The sequence below is a fragment of the Bidens hawaiensis genome, unplaced genomic scaffold (genome assembly GCF_021521415.1).
Source record: "Bidens hawaiensis isolate Kalapana, Puna unplaced genomic scaffold, B.hawaiensis_p1.1 tig00021182_1, whole genome shotgun sequence".
Lineage (NCBI taxonomy): Eukaryota > Viridiplantae > Streptophyta > Magnoliopsida > Asterales > Asteraceae > Bidens > Bidens hawaiensis.
The window spans coordinates 86,037-104,300 of record NW_027493276.1 but is presented as its reverse complement, the minus strand read 5'-3'; the positions used below and the strand labels follow the sequence as shown (position 1 = coordinate 104,300).

The 18,264-nt window shown below is 37.5% G+C and overlaps 1 long non-coding RNA gene across 1 annotated transcript; it reads right to left on the bottom strand.

The window, feature by feature from the left end:
- Window positions 1-10,241: 10,241 nt before the first annotated feature.
- On the bottom strand, window positions 10,242-11,988 carry LOC143562909 (uncharacterized). Its single transcript, XR_013140576.1, has 4 exons — window positions 11,951-11,988; window positions 11,613-11,700; window positions 11,433-11,546; window positions 10,242-10,593 (listed from the first exon to the last, which is right to left on the bottom strand). It is a non-coding gene; the product is annotated as an uncharacterized LOC143562909 (long non-coding RNA).
- Between the last annotated feature and the right edge of the window lie 6,276 nt (window positions 11,989-18,264).

Here is an 18,264-nt window from a genome sequence, read left to right as displayed (position 1 = left end):
AGGGTGAGGTTTAACTTATGAGTTACAATTGAAAAAAAAAATTATACTTTTTATTAGAGAGTATAAATCGGTGTGGATTTTTAGTATTAACAAATTATAGATGGTTAATAGAGAAATTTGCCGGACATCATAATCACCTGATCCAAATAAAAAATGGTTTAAAAGTACTCAAGTACTCAACCTTGTGTAAATAGTTTCGAGTCCGGATAGGCATATCGTAACATTTATGAAAATAATTCATATTTCACTAATATTTTTTTACTTTGCACTAAGTCTGTAGAATAAAGAATAACAATGAAAACAACTCCTTTATGTTTTAAGAGGTTTGTCCCGTTTTTTTATAAATTGTTTTACTAGAATTGATAGTTTTACTAAGTTTGAGATTTTTACTTATTAATTTTCAAAGTTTGTTTGTTTCTTTGTATTTACTTAAATTCTGCACAAACAAGTTGGATGGGTGCGGAGTGTTTTACTCTTTACATACTAATTTTTATTGAAGAGGTATGCACCCGCCTTAACATCGAGCGGGGCGGGTCAACCCACAAGATATAGACAAGAGGCTTGAAATCAGGATGTCATGAAGACACAAAGCCAAAACATATGCGCGTTGCGCATATCACATATGCTCACGCATCACATATGCTCACGCATATCACATTCGCGCGTGGCGCATATCACATGCTCACGCATATTACATATGCTCACGCATCACGTGCTCACGCATATCACATCTGCGCGTCGCGCATATCACATATGCTCACGCACATTACATATGCTTACGCATATCACATGCTCACGCATATCACATCTGCGCATGAAACATCTGCGCGTGAGAATAAAGAGAAGACCTTGCGCATCCCCGGGATAGGCGCATAAAGGACAACACAACAAATGAGACAATAGTCTAATCCAAATCAGGATAAGGACAACCATGATTGTACTCATCAGACAACCTTCCAGAAGGTATCTTTTAAGGAATAAAGAATGTGCTGATGTTGACAGCTGCCAATGAAGGGTGGACAACTCAGCAAAACCCATGTGCCACCACGTGATGGCACATGGGTCAGGTAAAATACCTTGGTCAGAGAATAATCAATGAAAAAGCACCAGGTGTCCTAAGTACACGTGGCGCGAAGCAATAGGAGGAGGCCAAAAAGACCCTAATTGGGTCTGAGCCCAATCATTGGAAACCCTAACACTATAAATACCACACCACCTCCACAGTTGGAGCCAGGCAAGAAAATATACTCTAAGTCCTTACTCACTTTCACATTATTATTATCTTCTCCTACAATATCTTATTCTCACACCGGAGGGTTACCCCAAAGAGGACCCCTCTGTCCCTTTATGAGGGGTAAGTTCACGGTGCTGCTCGTTTTGTAGATGGAAGAACTCGTGTCTCAGAAAACCATCGGTGATATTGCACACTCATACCCGAGGAACGTAGATCGAATACTAGTAAGTCGATCCACGCTTCTTCATTTATAATTAATGATGAAATATTATTTAAGTTATTCATTATTTCAGTGTAACAGTAACCTGTCATTTTCTAGGAATTAATGTTAAATACTTTTTACTTTAATGAGAACAAATCAGTCACACTTAAACTTAAAAGCCTCAAACATCACTCAACAACCAAAAGTCCAAAACACACGCTACATCACATTTTTTACCTTCCTTAGGCTGAGGGGTGTGGGGCTTCAACGGGGGCGCTAGAGCCCCTCCGCTCGCGCTCCCAGGCGCTAACACCACACCACCGGGGCGCTAACGGGGGCGCTAACGGGGCGCTAACGCGAAAATCCATGTAGACGTGAGCCTGTTAGCGGGAGAAGAGAGAGAGGAGCTTGTTGAATTTTAGAAAAAGAGCCGTTGGGCTCTTATTAAATTAAAAAAAAAAAAAAATTTCCTATATAATACCCCATTTCACCCATTCTTATACCACAACTTCAAACCTTCACCAAAAATCAATTCATCTTCTCAACTTTTTAAAAAAAAAATGGCTGGAAATTGGTACCCAAACCTTGATTCAGATTATATTGACGACGATTTATGGTCGTCACCGCACCAACCGATGTTTTATTCGAAGCCGCAAGAATCATCCGGCTTTCAACCATCCAACACACAACCGTCTCCTAACTTTGTTGTTCCTGAGACACAAGAATCACACGATGAAGCTACGGGACCAAAAAGACGCGTCCACCGGAAAAAACAACTTGCAACGGACGGGTCGGGACCGGCTTCGACTCCGAGGACGAAACGGAAAGCCACTCCGTGGTCATCGGATGAGAAGGAAGCCTTGTGTCGGGCTTGGATAGTCATTTCTGAGGATCGGCGTTGCGGTAATTGTTTTAACGTTTTTAAAAATGATTTTTAATAAAAGAGTTAAATATAAAAGTTAAATGGAAATCTAATTTATTTATTCATTTTGCAGCCGACTACCAAAAGAGCAAGATTTTTTGGACAAAGGTTAGGGAGACGTTCTACATGCTCGTTGGGAGTACAGAGCGGAACGCCGATATGATTTCGGGTCGGTGGTTCGAAATCAGAAAATTTGTCGGCTTGTTTACTAATCTTTTCAACAGGAACAGCGGTCGTATGAGACCAAGTGGCAGTGATGATTTGGCGGTTTACAATTTCACGGTCGAAGAGTGGAAGCAGGAGTGTTTGCGGAGGTATGGGATGGTGAAGACGTGGGATGATTTATTGTTGTGGGAGAGGTTGAAAAGGTGTTCCAAGTGGGTTGAGCTGGTGGCGCCGGACTTTGATGCGGAAGTAAGGGCGAAACGGACTAAAACTAGTTCGTCTGGAGTGTATAGCACTTCAACCGGGTCGGATTGCCGCGTTGGATTCGACCTAAACATTGCGGAGGAGGAAACGTCTTCACCGCCGAGGAGGCGGCCATTGGGAAGGGACGCCAAGGGGAAAAACCGGCTGAGGGGGAAGCCGTAAACATCGCCAATCTTGTTGAATCCCTCAATAAATTCAACAAAACCATGGAGGTGGTCTCTAATGACAAAAAGGAAAAAAGTCGAATGAGAGATTTGGACTTTCTTACTAGAGACTTCAGTAACCTAAATCCGGTCGATCAAATGCTAATAGAAAAGCAAAAGGAACGTATCCGAAAGAGGTTGATCAAAGAAGACAAAGCCGAAGAATAAGAATAATGTTTTTTTTTAGTACTTTAATTTTTATTTTATTTTTAGATATTAATGTGTTTTTTTATTAATGTGTGTTTTTTTTAATAATTTATGAGTTTTTTTAATAATACGTTGTTTGAATATATTTATAAAAAAATAAAAAAAAAATTCGCTGGAGCCCCTCCACACCAGGGCCAGGGGCTCCAACACCCCTCTTATCCAGTTTCTCTCTCTGCCACACGTCATAATATTATTGGTTGGAGCCCCCATTAAAGCCCCCATTAAAGCCCCCCACACCCCTCAGCTTTACATTAAAACAGTATTCATCTGTTAGACAGTCTGGATCAAAATCAGTGTTGTTATAATAGTATTTAACGGGCAGCCCTCACTACCTAGTGTTCTTGATGATATACATTTTTAGTGTAAATCTTTTTCTCTATTTATTTTATATCTGTTATCTTCGAATAAAAAAAATAGTTTGCACTACCCTTTAACTTTTATACTAGATCTGCTACTGACCAGTAATTGGACATAAAACCGGTTCGGTGAAACCAGTTTATTGAGCTAACCAAGCCGAGTGCCCCCCCTAATTTTCAATTTTCTTTAATTTTTTTATTCAAAATCTTTTTTATTCAGTTAATATTCAATATATATCCATCAATGGGTAATGTAAGGCCCCGTTACCGGTACCTACTTTCGTGTTGGATTTACTCATAAACGCAGTTCTAAATATCAGAGTTAATTAAAACATTCGCGGAACATTAAAAACATTCAAACCATTACATTCCATAACCATAATTCTTGTCTTATCGAGCATTCATAGTCATTTAAAAACAAAACATAGTCTTTTAAAATAAAACATCATAGCAAAATCTTCAAATGCCAGCTTCGTCCAACTCTGCCATGTGTCCTCCTCAAGCTACCTGCCTCATTCTACTCACCTGCGTGCATACTAAAAGTCAGCTACGCTGAGTGAGTTCTAGTTAATCACATACTCATACAATATCTTCTTACATTTCATAATTAACCTTTTAACTTTATTTCATACGCACATAAGTGCATACACTTTCATTCTTACCTTCATACTTTCTTTACATACATAATCATACGTTTTAAAGAGCCTCTCGCCCTATAACCTCACAGATATTATAAGGGTCTGGTCCCTAACATCACAGATATTATAAGGGTCTGGTCCCTAACATCACAGATATTATAAGGGTCTGGTCCCTAACATCACATATATTATTAGGGTCTGGTCCCTTTGTTTCGTGTAACTGTACCATACCTGTTCATACATACTTTCCTTGACAATACGTGCAATCTCCGAAGAGCGTTCACGTACCATCATCATAACATACATACATTATGCATACATCATATATTCATACATACGTCATATCTCTCATCATACTTATCAATCATATCTTAACTACCACTTGACGGTTCATGCAATATCCGAAGATCGTTCACGCACCGTCAAGCAATCATCATACATAAATCATACAAGGCATACACTTATCACTTAAGATAAGTGTATTAACTATCACATCGAGTATGCACACAGCCCCGAAAACATAACAAGGAAGTGGGGCTAGAAACTCACCTGAATCCTGTTACGTTCTCCGTTAATCGTTATTCCCTTCTTGAGCTGTGCACGGCTAACTGTATAATATTTACATGTATCAATTAACTACTACTACTCATGTTGTATTTCTATCTTTATATAACCCACAACGAACGGGGGTCCGGGGGCAGCGCCCCTGGCAGCGGGGTCTAGGGGCGGCAGCCCCTAGCAGGGTCCAAGGGGCAGAGCCCCTGTCTGGGGTTTTTAATTTAGGTTTTTAATTTATTTTTCATTAGGTTTTTAATTTATTTTTCAAATTCGCTAACTCCAGCGAACTTATTTTTAAGCGAACTTAACAATAAGCGAACTTACTGTAAGCGAACTTAGTGTTAAGCGAACTTATCTTTTAAGCAAACTTATCCTCCAGCGAAGTTAAGCATTCAACGAACTTAACTCAGGCGAAGTTACAGTTGGGCGAACTTGACCTTAGGCGAAGTTAACCTCAGCGAACTTAAGGTTGGCGAACTTAACAACGAGCGAAGTTGTCAGTTAGGCGAACTTGCTTGCAAGCGAAGTTAAGCTTGCAGGCGAAGTTATGGCTTGGCGAACTTAGCTTGCAGGCGAAGTTAAGCTTGCAGGCGAAGTTGCCCAGCTGCGCCTCTGTTCAATCTTAATCCCCCAAAATCATCATCGTTTTACTGAGAAATCCATGGGTATGGTATTTGACTAACCCGCGATCATTCCTATGGTCGTTTTTGGATAAGATTTGACCCGAAAACACGTAAAGTTTGGACCTTTAATTTCAGAAACGTTCAATACAAGATCTACGGTTTATCTTAAACGTGCCGTACATGTTTATGGGTTTATTAGGTTCGTTCTAGCATCAAGTTCGTTACTTTACGCTTCATTTAGATCCAATCTATTATCGTTTCAAGTTTCATGGCAAACCGTCTATAAAAACATGAACTTTAAGATCGAAATCTTACCTTTATGTGTTCGGTTTGCGTGGTTATCTCGTATCTAGCTCGTATATCAAAGATCTAATAATGGTTGGCTTGATTTTGGTCTCGGACGTCTCTCTCTCTCCCTCTCTCTCTCGGCCGAAATATAGTGTAGTGTATGTGTGTGTTTTGAATGTATAGAGAATAAGATGGAAATGAATGATGGTTTAGGGTTTATGGGTGGTTTAAGAGGATATTTATACCTCTTGAAGCCCATGGACCTAAAGCCCATTACCACTTAATCCACCTTAATTAATCTAAGTCCATGATCCGTTCTTTACTCCATATTAATTAATAACGCGAGATCACTAAACGTAACTTTCTTTATTTAACGTTATAATATTTTAGGATGTTACAGGTAACTTGTAGTTTTCGTCGTTTGTTATGTGATAACTTGCATGTCGTGTCACTTAACGTCAATAAGTACAAAACATGTGTCTAAAGTTCATATTTTGCTACGTATTTTTGTCATTTATATTAATTGTTGTTAATTTTTTCTATAAGTTTTTAAAATTTACATTTTCCCCTTCGTTAAAGGGAAAATGTATGATTTTCATAATATTATTCTTTTCTTCCCTTTTCTTTTATAAATTTAATTTTGTGTAGTTATATAAACTTGTTTTAAAAAAATAATATATTTTTTTTCATTGAAGAGGATGAAAGATTGTTTGTTTTTTTTGTGAGTCGATCTCAAGTAGCTCACTAGCGTCTCAACTTGTTTACACCATGTCATACGCTCGATTTTATGACATGGGTGGATGACTAACAATTGATACACGATACTTTTATACAGCTAGAAATCATTAGGTATAATTGTATAAACACACATTCACTAATTAGGATAACATATAGTTTGTTCTCTATAAAACATCATTCAAAATATTTAAATTGTATCTGTTTCATTTTAGTACAAGAATTTATATAATTTTTCTGTTGCAAGGTTTTCTCGGATGTCTAGAAGCCATAATTTGTTCAACATCAATCTATCATTGTACATGATCATCTGAAAATGTTTTTAAAATAATATGTTAGCGAATGCCAATGATTAACACTAAAAAACACAAAATAGTTTATGCTTGATAGGAATGAAAAGTAAAAGCAATTGGCCATATTTAAGTTCGTAGGCTAAACACCCAATGAGACTATTTTATCCTAAGAGTACAACTAATCATACAAACTAGTATTATACCTGGATTTACTCGTACTTTACGTATGCTTGCAACTAAGCCTTTTATTATCTCTGTTACGACGTTCCATATGTAACAGGTGCATACCTTTGTCCAATTATAAGTATAGCTTGAATGTTGTCTTGTTAAACTACCTTATGCAACAGTTTTAAAATCTTATAACCTGCTTTACATATATAAAGTCGTTTTTCGTTTTCTGGATTTTGAAAAAGTTAAACGTATTTACATTGTTGTAAATATTGTATGACAATTGCTCTTGGTAACCGTTTATGATTTTTAACCAACAGTAGAAACCATATGTTTGTATTAATAAGCTAGATCTTTACGAGATCAAGATTCTTAATATGGACATTTACAATGTCTAGTTTTATAGGCTCAAACCTTACAAAACATCGAATTTGTTAAAGGATATCAAATCATCTAGACAATTATACTTTCGCTTGAAAATGATTTTGAACTGCAAGGTGTTTGTTTGTTTATCATCCTTAACGTACCAACATGTTTGTAAAATCATTTGGATGGTTTTATATCTGGTTTAAGATAACCTATCTATAATCAAAATAGAAATGAAGAAATAAGACAAAATAAAATATTTCCAAGAAATAAAAGACTGGGAAATTGGTTAAAGAAACTCGAGTGGTTTGGACCCAAGTACCAAATATCGCACATGGAGATCATCGTTTTCCTCCTTTCTAAGAAAAGAAACAACATTTCTCAACTATAGCCTTTTCTTCGTTTTACATAATGCTTCAAAATAAACTACTAGTAGTGCCCGTGCGTTGCGGCGGGGATGCAACGGGAATGCGGTCGGTAGCGGGTATAGTTGCAAGTGTACAATACATCTATGATGCATGTTAAAGTAACTTTTTGTATTAATATTTTTAACTTTGCATATGAATAGTAGCCTATCCATACTAACATACATCAAATGATATACTATACATACCAAATACATGCACGTACTTCACTGCACTCACATACAAACCATGCTGATCCTATAGCTAATGATATACATGGACGATTATCAATCCCTTAAATTTTTATTTTAACTCTAACTCGGGTTTCAGTTAACGACACTGGCTTAAAAAAAGGAACAAAGAAACTCATTTTTAACTCAAGTTTCGGTTTTCCCGGGTTGGATTGCTCGGGATTTGGGTGTTGTTTAATAGGAGTTTCAGGTTCCCTCAGTTGAGCTTGGTAAGTTTTTGTGTTTAATCAGGGTCTTGAAAATCAGGTGCTGTTTAATCGAGTTTATGGCTACTTTGAGTCGTGTTTGATAATTGAGGGCACATCAGATGTTGTTTACTCACGTTTTGGGTGGGTTTTTTTGGTTATATAATCATTAAAATTTTAGAAGAAAATAGCTTAACTTCAACTTTACTTCAGGAATGTGAACATACAAATATAAATCTATTTCATTAAGCATATAGGAGACACATATTTTTAAAATATGCTTTCGGTAGTTGCATAATCTAACTAAGCTATACACATCTGCTTCATTAAATAACCCATGAAGCAATTGCAATTGTTACATGACCCTTTCGAGTTTATGCATGAGGTTAGTGATGTTGGTGTGCTATATAAAGACAATATCTCATGTGTTTTTTCAATAATTCTTCACATAAGCCTCAAAGAGAGCAAAATGTAATATTTAAAAATAACATCACCAAAACTATGTAGAAATCTATTGCTTAATTCTAATTCCCATTGCATACAAGAAGCAATTATGTCATGCATGGAGCCATGCTTCTTTTCAAAAGGGAACAAATTTCTTACTGATCTGCAAACGTTTCCTACAAACAATAGACACAATGGCACATTTAACAACAATTTCATATATCGAAGCACACACAACTACTCAACTCAAAAAATCTAAAACTCATTTCTATAATGTTTCCTTAAGCGCAATTAAATAAAGCAAAACTTAAATTAGTAGTTGAAAAAATGAGAGAATGCACAGTAAGTCCAATATAAACGTTTCGTCAATGAGTGCTATTGTGCTAACTTTCATATGTTTGTTCTTTTGTTTATTATTTAGTACAAAACTAAGTGAATAATCACTTACTCTTATCTTAATTTTTTGTCACCAGAAATGGTGTAAAAGGTGCGCATTAAGCACTCTTTGACTTATTTTTATTTTTTGTATTCACACATTTGTCCAGTTTGGGTAGACATACACCGGTTCAACCCATTATTAAGTAAGATAGTCAAACTTGTCTTGACCCGAAAAAAAATAACTAATAGATGCATGTTTCTGAATAGACGTGTTTTGAGCAGAAGAAAAGAAAAGAAGAGACAGCTTCAGAAGGCATCAATGATTAAAGGGTGCTAGCAGTTTGTTTTAAAAATTAAACTAACAATAAGAAATATTGCATAATTGTTCAAGTCAGTATACAACCCAGAACCACAAACTAATGTTGTTACCTTTTCATAAAAATCAATAAAAAAAACAATTTTTTTTAAAACCAATTATAATCGGTTAATATCCCTAAAAATAATTTCAATAAATAATTTATGATGATTATAAACAAACACTCACCTCCAGTCGCACACACGCCCTCTTGATTGACTGTCATTGTAATAATTATAGTCTTCTGTTAATAATTGCATACATATAAAATGAGAAACAAATGGTAGTTGGATATTTGCTTTTTTGTTTGATTTTAAACCAAAATCAAATTGGTTATCCGGTTTTAAAAATCCAAACTCGATTCAAACCAAATAACAATAATGATTATTTAAGTTCAGTCATTTGACACAATCTAATTTAAAAACAAATAATGATTAAAAGTAAACATACGTACATGTTACATGGTCTAAACTAACAAAATCTAACATAACCGATTTGAACCTAGTTTCCACTTCCGTTTAAAACTACCTGAACTCGGGTTGGTTTCGGTTTCAATCGAGAAAAAATCTTAATTATACAAAGGTTGCATATGTGCATCTATGACTTTCAATCTACAGACCTTTTTCAATCTACAGACCTTTTATGGTAGCTTTCTTGATAATTTTAGCACACATTTAACATACTTGTTTGCTATTTATATTCACTTTCTCAATAATATTTTTTATAATATGTACACAAGTTGTTTTTACTTTCTCAATTTATTTTTTATCTTCAGTTTCTTGATACATTTAGCATGCATTTGATACTTGAGCTCGGATCGATTAAAAGATCGAAACAAGGCGAGCTTTTTCGAGCTCAAGTCGTGCCTGAGCCTCCAATATATCTCGTTTAGTTATCGGGCCCGAGCTCGAGCCATGTATGGGAAACTCTTTTATCATTTTTGTACTTCTAGGTACTAATTTTGCACGACGACCAAGCTCTAGCCGAGCGCAGGCTCATTTATGGTTTTCTCAAAATATATAAACAGGTTAAATACATATATAAATTAGTTAATATATATATATATATATAACAAACAAGCATGCCCGAGCCAAGCTCAAGCTTGGAAAAAAACTAACAATTCGAGCTCGAGCTTACCCTCGTAAGTTAAAACGAGCCGAGCTCGGGCTTGGATTGGCTCGTTTACACCCCTATGCTTGAGCAAATGCTTCATTTTCCAGTAACAAAAGCAGTAAGTTATTAATTGTATTTTAAGAGACTTATCTTCTTTATCCAATAAACGTGTCATATGAAGCTGAAGGACCTCCATTTTAGCATATAAAAGTGTCTTATGTACACAAGCCTGTCTAGCAAACTGCATAGATCAAAGAACAAGTAAACTCTTATGTAAATCTAATAGCAACTTCCACATAATAAGAATCTAAAAGAAGCTACTAAATCCTTAAAGACAAGGTTTGTTGGTTGTAAGTTACCAAGCCATTTGTTTTCATTACATGTTGCTTCCTATACACAAGTCCATTCACCTTTAACATATTAGCATAATTTGTTTTAGTGAACTAAAAAAAACAAATAATTATCTGCTAGAGCTTGAAAAAACAACCCACGAGTGGAGCTTGAGCTTTGGAAATATGGCTTGAAATGACGGGTGCTCGAACCCTTGTAAGTTAAAACGATAAATTGAATCATAAAAATGGAAGGTGGAATACCCTTGCCCATGCATTTTTCCAACACCCCATTCTAATCCGAACACGGTTTGACCGTTTAAAGTCATTAATCTATGGCCCAAACAACAGTTTATATTTTTTTTAAAATGACCAAAACTCATTTTTGCTTATAATACATTTTGATCCGAACCAAATGTGAGACCTTTTTTAAATGGCCCGTACTCATTTTGCTTATAGCCTATTTTAACACAAACCAAAATGTATTCTTTTTTTTATGGCCCGAACTGAGTAATCATCAAAACAAACATCTATCTCGAAACTAAAACAGTGGTTGAAAACAAACCAATGTAAACTTCATGGATAGTCACCGAATAATTCACCAGAGGTATTTTCATCACCACTGTTGTAGGGCCTGCTGGAATCGAACAAATCGAAAAATCTTATTTAGAATCTTCAAAATGGCAAAAATTACTAAGAAAACATACTTTCAAATATAAAATATTAAATTCATTAGAAATATGTGAATTACCCTTACGGACCGGATTTGCCTCAAAGTAGACTCAAGTTGGCGCTTGAGTTGCCCAGTTCTTTCAGCTTCGGCAGACACACATCTTCCCCAAAAGTTGCATGTGTTTCGGACATTCTGGAGCCAACACATACCAATCTTTTAGCATAGTTTTATATGTTTAATATATAAATAAATACATACCCAAAAGTTGTACAGACTCTTATTTAGCTTTCTGCAACATGTACTCGTTGTAGCTGCTTTGTTATGCGATAAACTCTCGTTGAGCAAGCTGTAATATAAAGATTCAATTAAAAAAACACAAGTATATCAATTTTCTGCCATAAATAAAACATCAGTGATCAATGAAGTTCGGATCCCTATAAATCCCCAGTCGAAATCAACTTCAGTCGTATATTGGTCTCCAGTAGAATATATTGAAAAAGTCCCCGAAGATCAAGAATGTTCCTAAACAAAAAAACTACGGTCCTAATCACCAGCAAACCGACAAAAAAAAAATGATTCAGTTGTAACATACAAACCTGGGAAAGAGTTATGGCAGCCTTGAGGGGGGAAATTGGTAGAAAGGGTTAGGGATTATAACAAGGTTCAATTGACTGCAATAACACATATATTCAATTAGCGGTTTCCGTCACCAACAGTTTCAATTAACCCTTCATTGATTGATAATGAAGAACGCATTCAATTCCATTGAAGTCGCCGCATTCAAATTTCGCCGGTGCAATAAAGGATCGTTGGAGGCCGGAGAACATTGAGTTTAGCCGGAGAATTAACGCGCTATTAATGTTACGTTAAGGCGTCTCAAGAGAAGAGAGAGTAATGGAAGGTGAAAGGGTGCCTATCTGTATTATAATGTAGTATAGATAATTTATAAATTATACTTTTATACAAATACACTTGTTTGTATGGTTGTACATAAAAACATTTAAACCATGTCTTTTATATTATTTTGGGTTATGAGGTTTTAATAGGATAGTAGGATGCTACTATACTAGGTTGGTAAACAAATTAAACGTGTAATAAACAGTTTGTAAACTGTTTGATGGGAAGTTCGTTAAATGCACGGACATAAACAAATAATTTCGTTCGTTTAGCTACATGAACGCACATTAACATATGTCTTGTTCGCTCATTTATGTTCTGTGAACGTTCATTCATTTATGTTTGTTCGTTTACGTTTATTTATGTTAATTAGTTTGCACATTCGTTCGTTTACGTTTATTTATGTTCATTAGTTTACGTTTGTTTAAGTTCATTCGTTAGTACAACCATCTAAAATATGGGCCATGTCACAACTTAGTCTCGTTTTAATAACTTGTTAAACCTAACATATTGTTCTTCATATTAGTTGTAACTAGTTTTAGCTTCGCTATGCTCATTCATCTATATTTAGTTATGTTCATTTGTTTACATTCGTGAACCGTTAGCGAATGAACACGAACATGTTCACTTTCTTAACAAACAAACACAAACAAAATTTAATTATTCGTGTTCGATCATTTATTCGGTTAAAGTTAAAGGAACGCACATGAACATGTTTTGTTTGTGTTTGTTTGGTTCGTCTACAAACTTAGGCCATTCTATGCTTAAATTAGTAATTTAAGGTTTTAGAAATATTAAGCATTATTCACATAATAACTTCATATTAAAATACGGATACAAAAGCTCTTGTTAGGGACTTGGGGGGTAGGAATGAGTAGTAAAAAATATGATCGGTTCATGTCAAAATAAATCGGATGAAAAAAGGAATAAATGTGTAAGTAGTCTTTCTTTTGAAAGATAGATGGTGATATGCCGATAAACAAAGGACACAAATGTTCTATGCTTTCAACAAATTCTAAGTGTTTGAGTTTGTTTAAGGAATGTAATTAGTTTATTTGAGCTCCATACTTCAAACATGTTACGATTAACACCAAGAAACGATGAAATTGAACGAAACAAACAATTATCAATGACTATGAACTTAATTTGATTACAAAAGATATTGAAAAATGAATATGATTAAACAAAATTCGTTCCTTATTTATAAACTCAAATTCCCAATTTAGCCGTTAGCGAGCGGGTATCATACCAAGTTAGGAAATTGGCACAAGCAATCCCTCAAGTTTCAGTAGCATGTCAGATTTCGGCCAAAGTTTATCAAAGGCTTGTAACATCCTTGAGAAATAACAAACTAACTACTGTAACTTTGTTGACTTTGTTTTGACGTTTTTACTGTAACCGTGCTTGACCAATTCCTATCCGCGCGTGTTGACGACAACTACAAGCAAACAACTACGAGTGTTCATGTTGAAAGATATCAAAGGAATCATTTCTGGTAATTTCTTTGATGTTCCAATTCAATATTTTGTTCTTTATTTTATATTGGTTCTTATAAATGTCTTTTGTTTTATGAGTGCTGGACCGGCTTTATTTGGATGGGCTTTCTAAAGAGTTGGACTTTTGCTGCTTAAGGAGTGTGGGCTTGAAGTTTGCTTGTTGGGCCGGTCGTTCATGTGACTTATTATCCTTTACTGGGCCTCACGTGTTATTGGGCCTCAGTAGGATGATGTCACTATATAAAGAAGGTGTATGCGTCTTGTTGAACATATACACAATATTTTGATCTGATAAACTCTTGAGTTCTCTCGCTTCCGTATTGTTCTCTAGTTGATTCAATCTAGGGTTAGTTTCATTGTATAGGTGAATAGCTAGTCTGATAGATTGTAAAGAGGTGTAAGTCAATCACTGTGTTGGTGATTGATAGATTGTTGTATAAGAGATCTTGGTTGTTGTTGAATCAAGATCTAGGGTTTACAAGTAATAAAAAGGAATTGTTAAGGTGCCTGTTTTGACATGGTATCAGAGCGATCAATGCTCTGATTCTTGGTCCTGGTTGTCGATTATTGCAATTGGGGTAATCGTTAGGGTTTGACTGAAACCCTAATATCTGAGGAAACTGGTTGCGGTTGTAACACCCCGACCAAAGGCGGATTATACATCGGGGCGCCACATATTGTTTCATTACTCGTGACACTATTGGGTGTCAATATTTAATAAATACATTCATTCGCGCACGCGCAAAGTAAACAAGATAACATAAATCATCATAAATCAATATATTATAAATCATAATATTCGAACAGCAAAAACTTGTCTTGATACATTTTAATCTAGGTACAAAATAAAGAAAACTTCCTACGTGTCCACAAGCTCCAAAACAGCTACTGCAAACCTGAACATGTGTTAAAATAAAACGTCAAACACTTGCGTGTTGGTGAGAAATCAAGTTTAATACAATACATAGATAACAATAAATCTGCGCGCAACATGTGTATGTCTGGTTTTCAACAAGGGTGTAATCTGATCGGGACCAACTCTAAGATTCATAGACTGCCAGTGCTCACAATTGAGCTCACAAACAAGAAAGACTGTGCAAGTGTAAACAAAAGAGAAAATCATAAACGATAGTTCTCCCGTGTTCATCTAATGGTACCATGAGAACTGCGGAATAGACCGACAAGACGGTTAATGATCCACACATACAAATAAACAGCCAAGTCTACGTCCTCAACACATGGGATACTGCGCGACTAAAGTTCATAAACAGATTAAGACTCTAAGTTTGTACGAACACATGAACATCCCAAAACATTAAAAGCAAAAAGGGATTAGGTACGAGATTACTCACTTGATAAACGATGCGGTGTAAGATAAAGCAAGAACCAACTTTAAACAAGCACAAGTTAACCTATAAATAAGATTATTGTTTTAATGATCTGTTTTAAGTCTTGATTATGAGTTAGCATAATTAATAAGTAAATTATTATATATAATATATATTACCGGAAAAGCAGGACAGAACAGGGAGGAAGACGAAGGCAGAGAGGAAGACGGCAGAGAGAGCAAGGAGGAGGTTAAATTAAGTGTTTGTGTGTGATGTGTTAGGAAAAATATTATTATTATTTATAGAGAAACCCTAGGGAACACAATCCCTAGAAAAGGGGAAAAGATCTCCAAAAAGTAAAAGATTCCAAAAGCAAAAGATATCAAAAGATATGGCAGCTGCAGGGGACAAGAGAAAGCTGACAGGCAACAGTAAACAGGCATGGGCGGGTCAGATAAAGGTACTGGTCAAGCATGGAAAAGCAGATCTCAAAAGATAATGTCAGTCACTTTTTCTGTCAACCAATGGGGTTGGTGCGCATGCTGCGCCAAAAGTGGCTTTTCAGACATAAAGCAGATTAGGTCAACGGCTCAAAAGATAAGATATCACAAAAGCAAACGGCTGGTCAAAACAGAAGAAAAGACTCAAAGGGTTAGCGCGAGAAGGCTGGAGCGCGAAGGCAGACACAGAAGGTCAAGAGTGCGCGAGCGCGAAGGCAGGCAGAACCAACCTTTGCGCGCCGTGGAAAGAACTATATTTCTAAGCGCGCCGCGGGAAGAACTTCAATTCTAAGCGCGTCGCGAGAAGAACTATATTCCTTAGCGCGTCGGGGGAAGAACGGTATCCATAGCGCGCCGCGGGAAGAACTAAAATCCATAGCGCGCCGCGGGGACAGTTCGTCTCGCATATCGCAGTAACAGGTGGTCTTCACGCAGGCTTCCTTGTAAGGAGTCTGGCGCGGGGAGCTGCGCAGACAACCTTAGGCGGGAAGGAACAAAGGACAGCAAAGAGTAAGGAGAAAAAGAGGGAAACAAGGCTTAAGGGCGGGACGGCGACAAGAGGGAAAAGAAGGCGGAAAGAGAGAAGAAGAGGGACGGGACGGCGGAAAGAAAGAGAGAGAAAGAGGCGGGAAGGAAAATATATTATTATTATTAAAAGTAAAATATAAGTATAAAATCATAACAGAAAGAGATCGGATAAGGGAAACGGGTACCTGGGTCGGGTCGGATCGGGGCAGATGTCACAGTCTCCCCTACTTTAAGAAATTTCGTCCCGAAATTTATCTCGAAGTAGGTTGCGCAGAGAACAGGTGCGGGTACTTGATCTTCATTTGATCTTCCCTTTCCCATGTAAACTCGGCTCCGCGCTTGGACTCCCAGCGAACTTTCACGATGGGGATGCGACTGCGCTTGGTTTGCTTAACCTTGCGATCCATAATCTCAACAGGCTTCTCAACGAAATGCATGGATTCATCAACTTGAACTTCATCAAGTGGAATGTGAAGGTTCTCGTCAGCTAAACACTTCTTGAGATTGGATACATGGAACGTTGGATGCACATTACTGAGCGCGGGCGGCAGGTCAAGTCTGTAGGCAACTTTTCCTACACGCGCGAGAATCTTAAATGGTCCAACATATCGAGGAGCAAGCTTACCTTTCTTCCCAAAGCGGACAACACCCTTCCAGGGCGACACTTTGAGGAGAACAAGATCACCAACTTGAAATTCGAGAGGCTTTCGCCTGCGATCTGCGTAACTCTTCTGTCGGCTTCTGGCAGTCAGCAGATGATCACGGATCTTGGCGATTTTATCGGTTGTCTCTTGAACAAGTTCGGGTCCTGTGATTTGAGCTTCACCCACTTCGCTCCAACAAATCGGGGAGCGGCATTTACGACCGTAAAGTGCTTCAAATGGGGCCATACCGATACTGGAATGATAGCTGTTATTATAAGAGAACTCGATCAAAGGCAGGTGCGAATCCCAATTACCTCCAAAATCAAGAACACAAGATCGGAGCATATCCTCAAGAGTTTGAATAGTTCGCTCAGACTGACCGTCAGTCTGAGGATGATATGCCGTACTCATGTCCAAGCGAGTTCCTAGCGCAGATTGGAGAGATTTCCAAAAGCGAGATATAAAACGGCCATCGCGATCGGATATGATGCTCAAAGGAGTACCATGGCGGCAGACAATTTCCTTGACATAAAGCTGCGCGAGTTGCTCAACACGGTAGTTTTCACGAATGGGCAGAAAGTGAGCAGACTTAGTCAATCGATCCACTATTACCCAAATGCTATCATGTTTGCTTGCTGTCAAAGGTAACTTGGTAATGAAGTCCATCGCTATACTTTCCCATTTCCACGTAGGAATTTCTGGTTGTTCGAGCAAACCAGATGGGCGTTGGTGTTCAGCTTTTACCTTAGAACAAGTCAGGCATCTAGCTACGAACACAGCAATATCCTTTTTCATACCGGGCCACCAATAAGTAATGCGCAAATCCTTGTACATCTTATCAGCGCCAGGATGAATAGAATACCGAGATTTGTGCGCTTCACTCAGGATATCAGCGCGAAGATTCTCATCAAAGGGAACCCAGATGCGATTAAGATAGCAGAGAATTCCACTCAGATTAGGGACAAAGTGCGCTTCCGCGCCACACGCTAACTCGGCGCGAAGGTTACCATTACTGATGGATGCGCGCTGCGCGTCACGAATGCGTGATTCCAGATCGCTCCGAATAGGCGCAAAGTGAAGCTGCGTGCGCGGCAAGATACAGTTAAGCTGGCAGGGTTTTCGGCTGAGCGCATCGGCTACCACATTAGCCTTACCAGGATGATACCGGATCTCACAATCGTAATCGCTGATGAGTTCGTTCCATCGGCGTTGTCTCATGTTAAGTTCCTTCTGATCAAAGATATGCTGAAGGCTTTTATGGTCAGTGTAAAGGATACACTTAGTACCATAGAGGTAGTGTCTCCAGATCTTCAAGGCAAATACGACTGCACCAAGTTCGAGATCGTGAGTTGTATAATTATTTTCATGAACCTTGAGTTGCCTTGATGCGTAAGCGATAACCTTGCCTCGTTGCATAAGAACACAACCGAGACCTTGGTTGGAGGCATCGCAGTACACGACAAAATCATCATTACCCTCAGGTAGCGCAAGGACAGGAGCTTCACACAACAAACGCT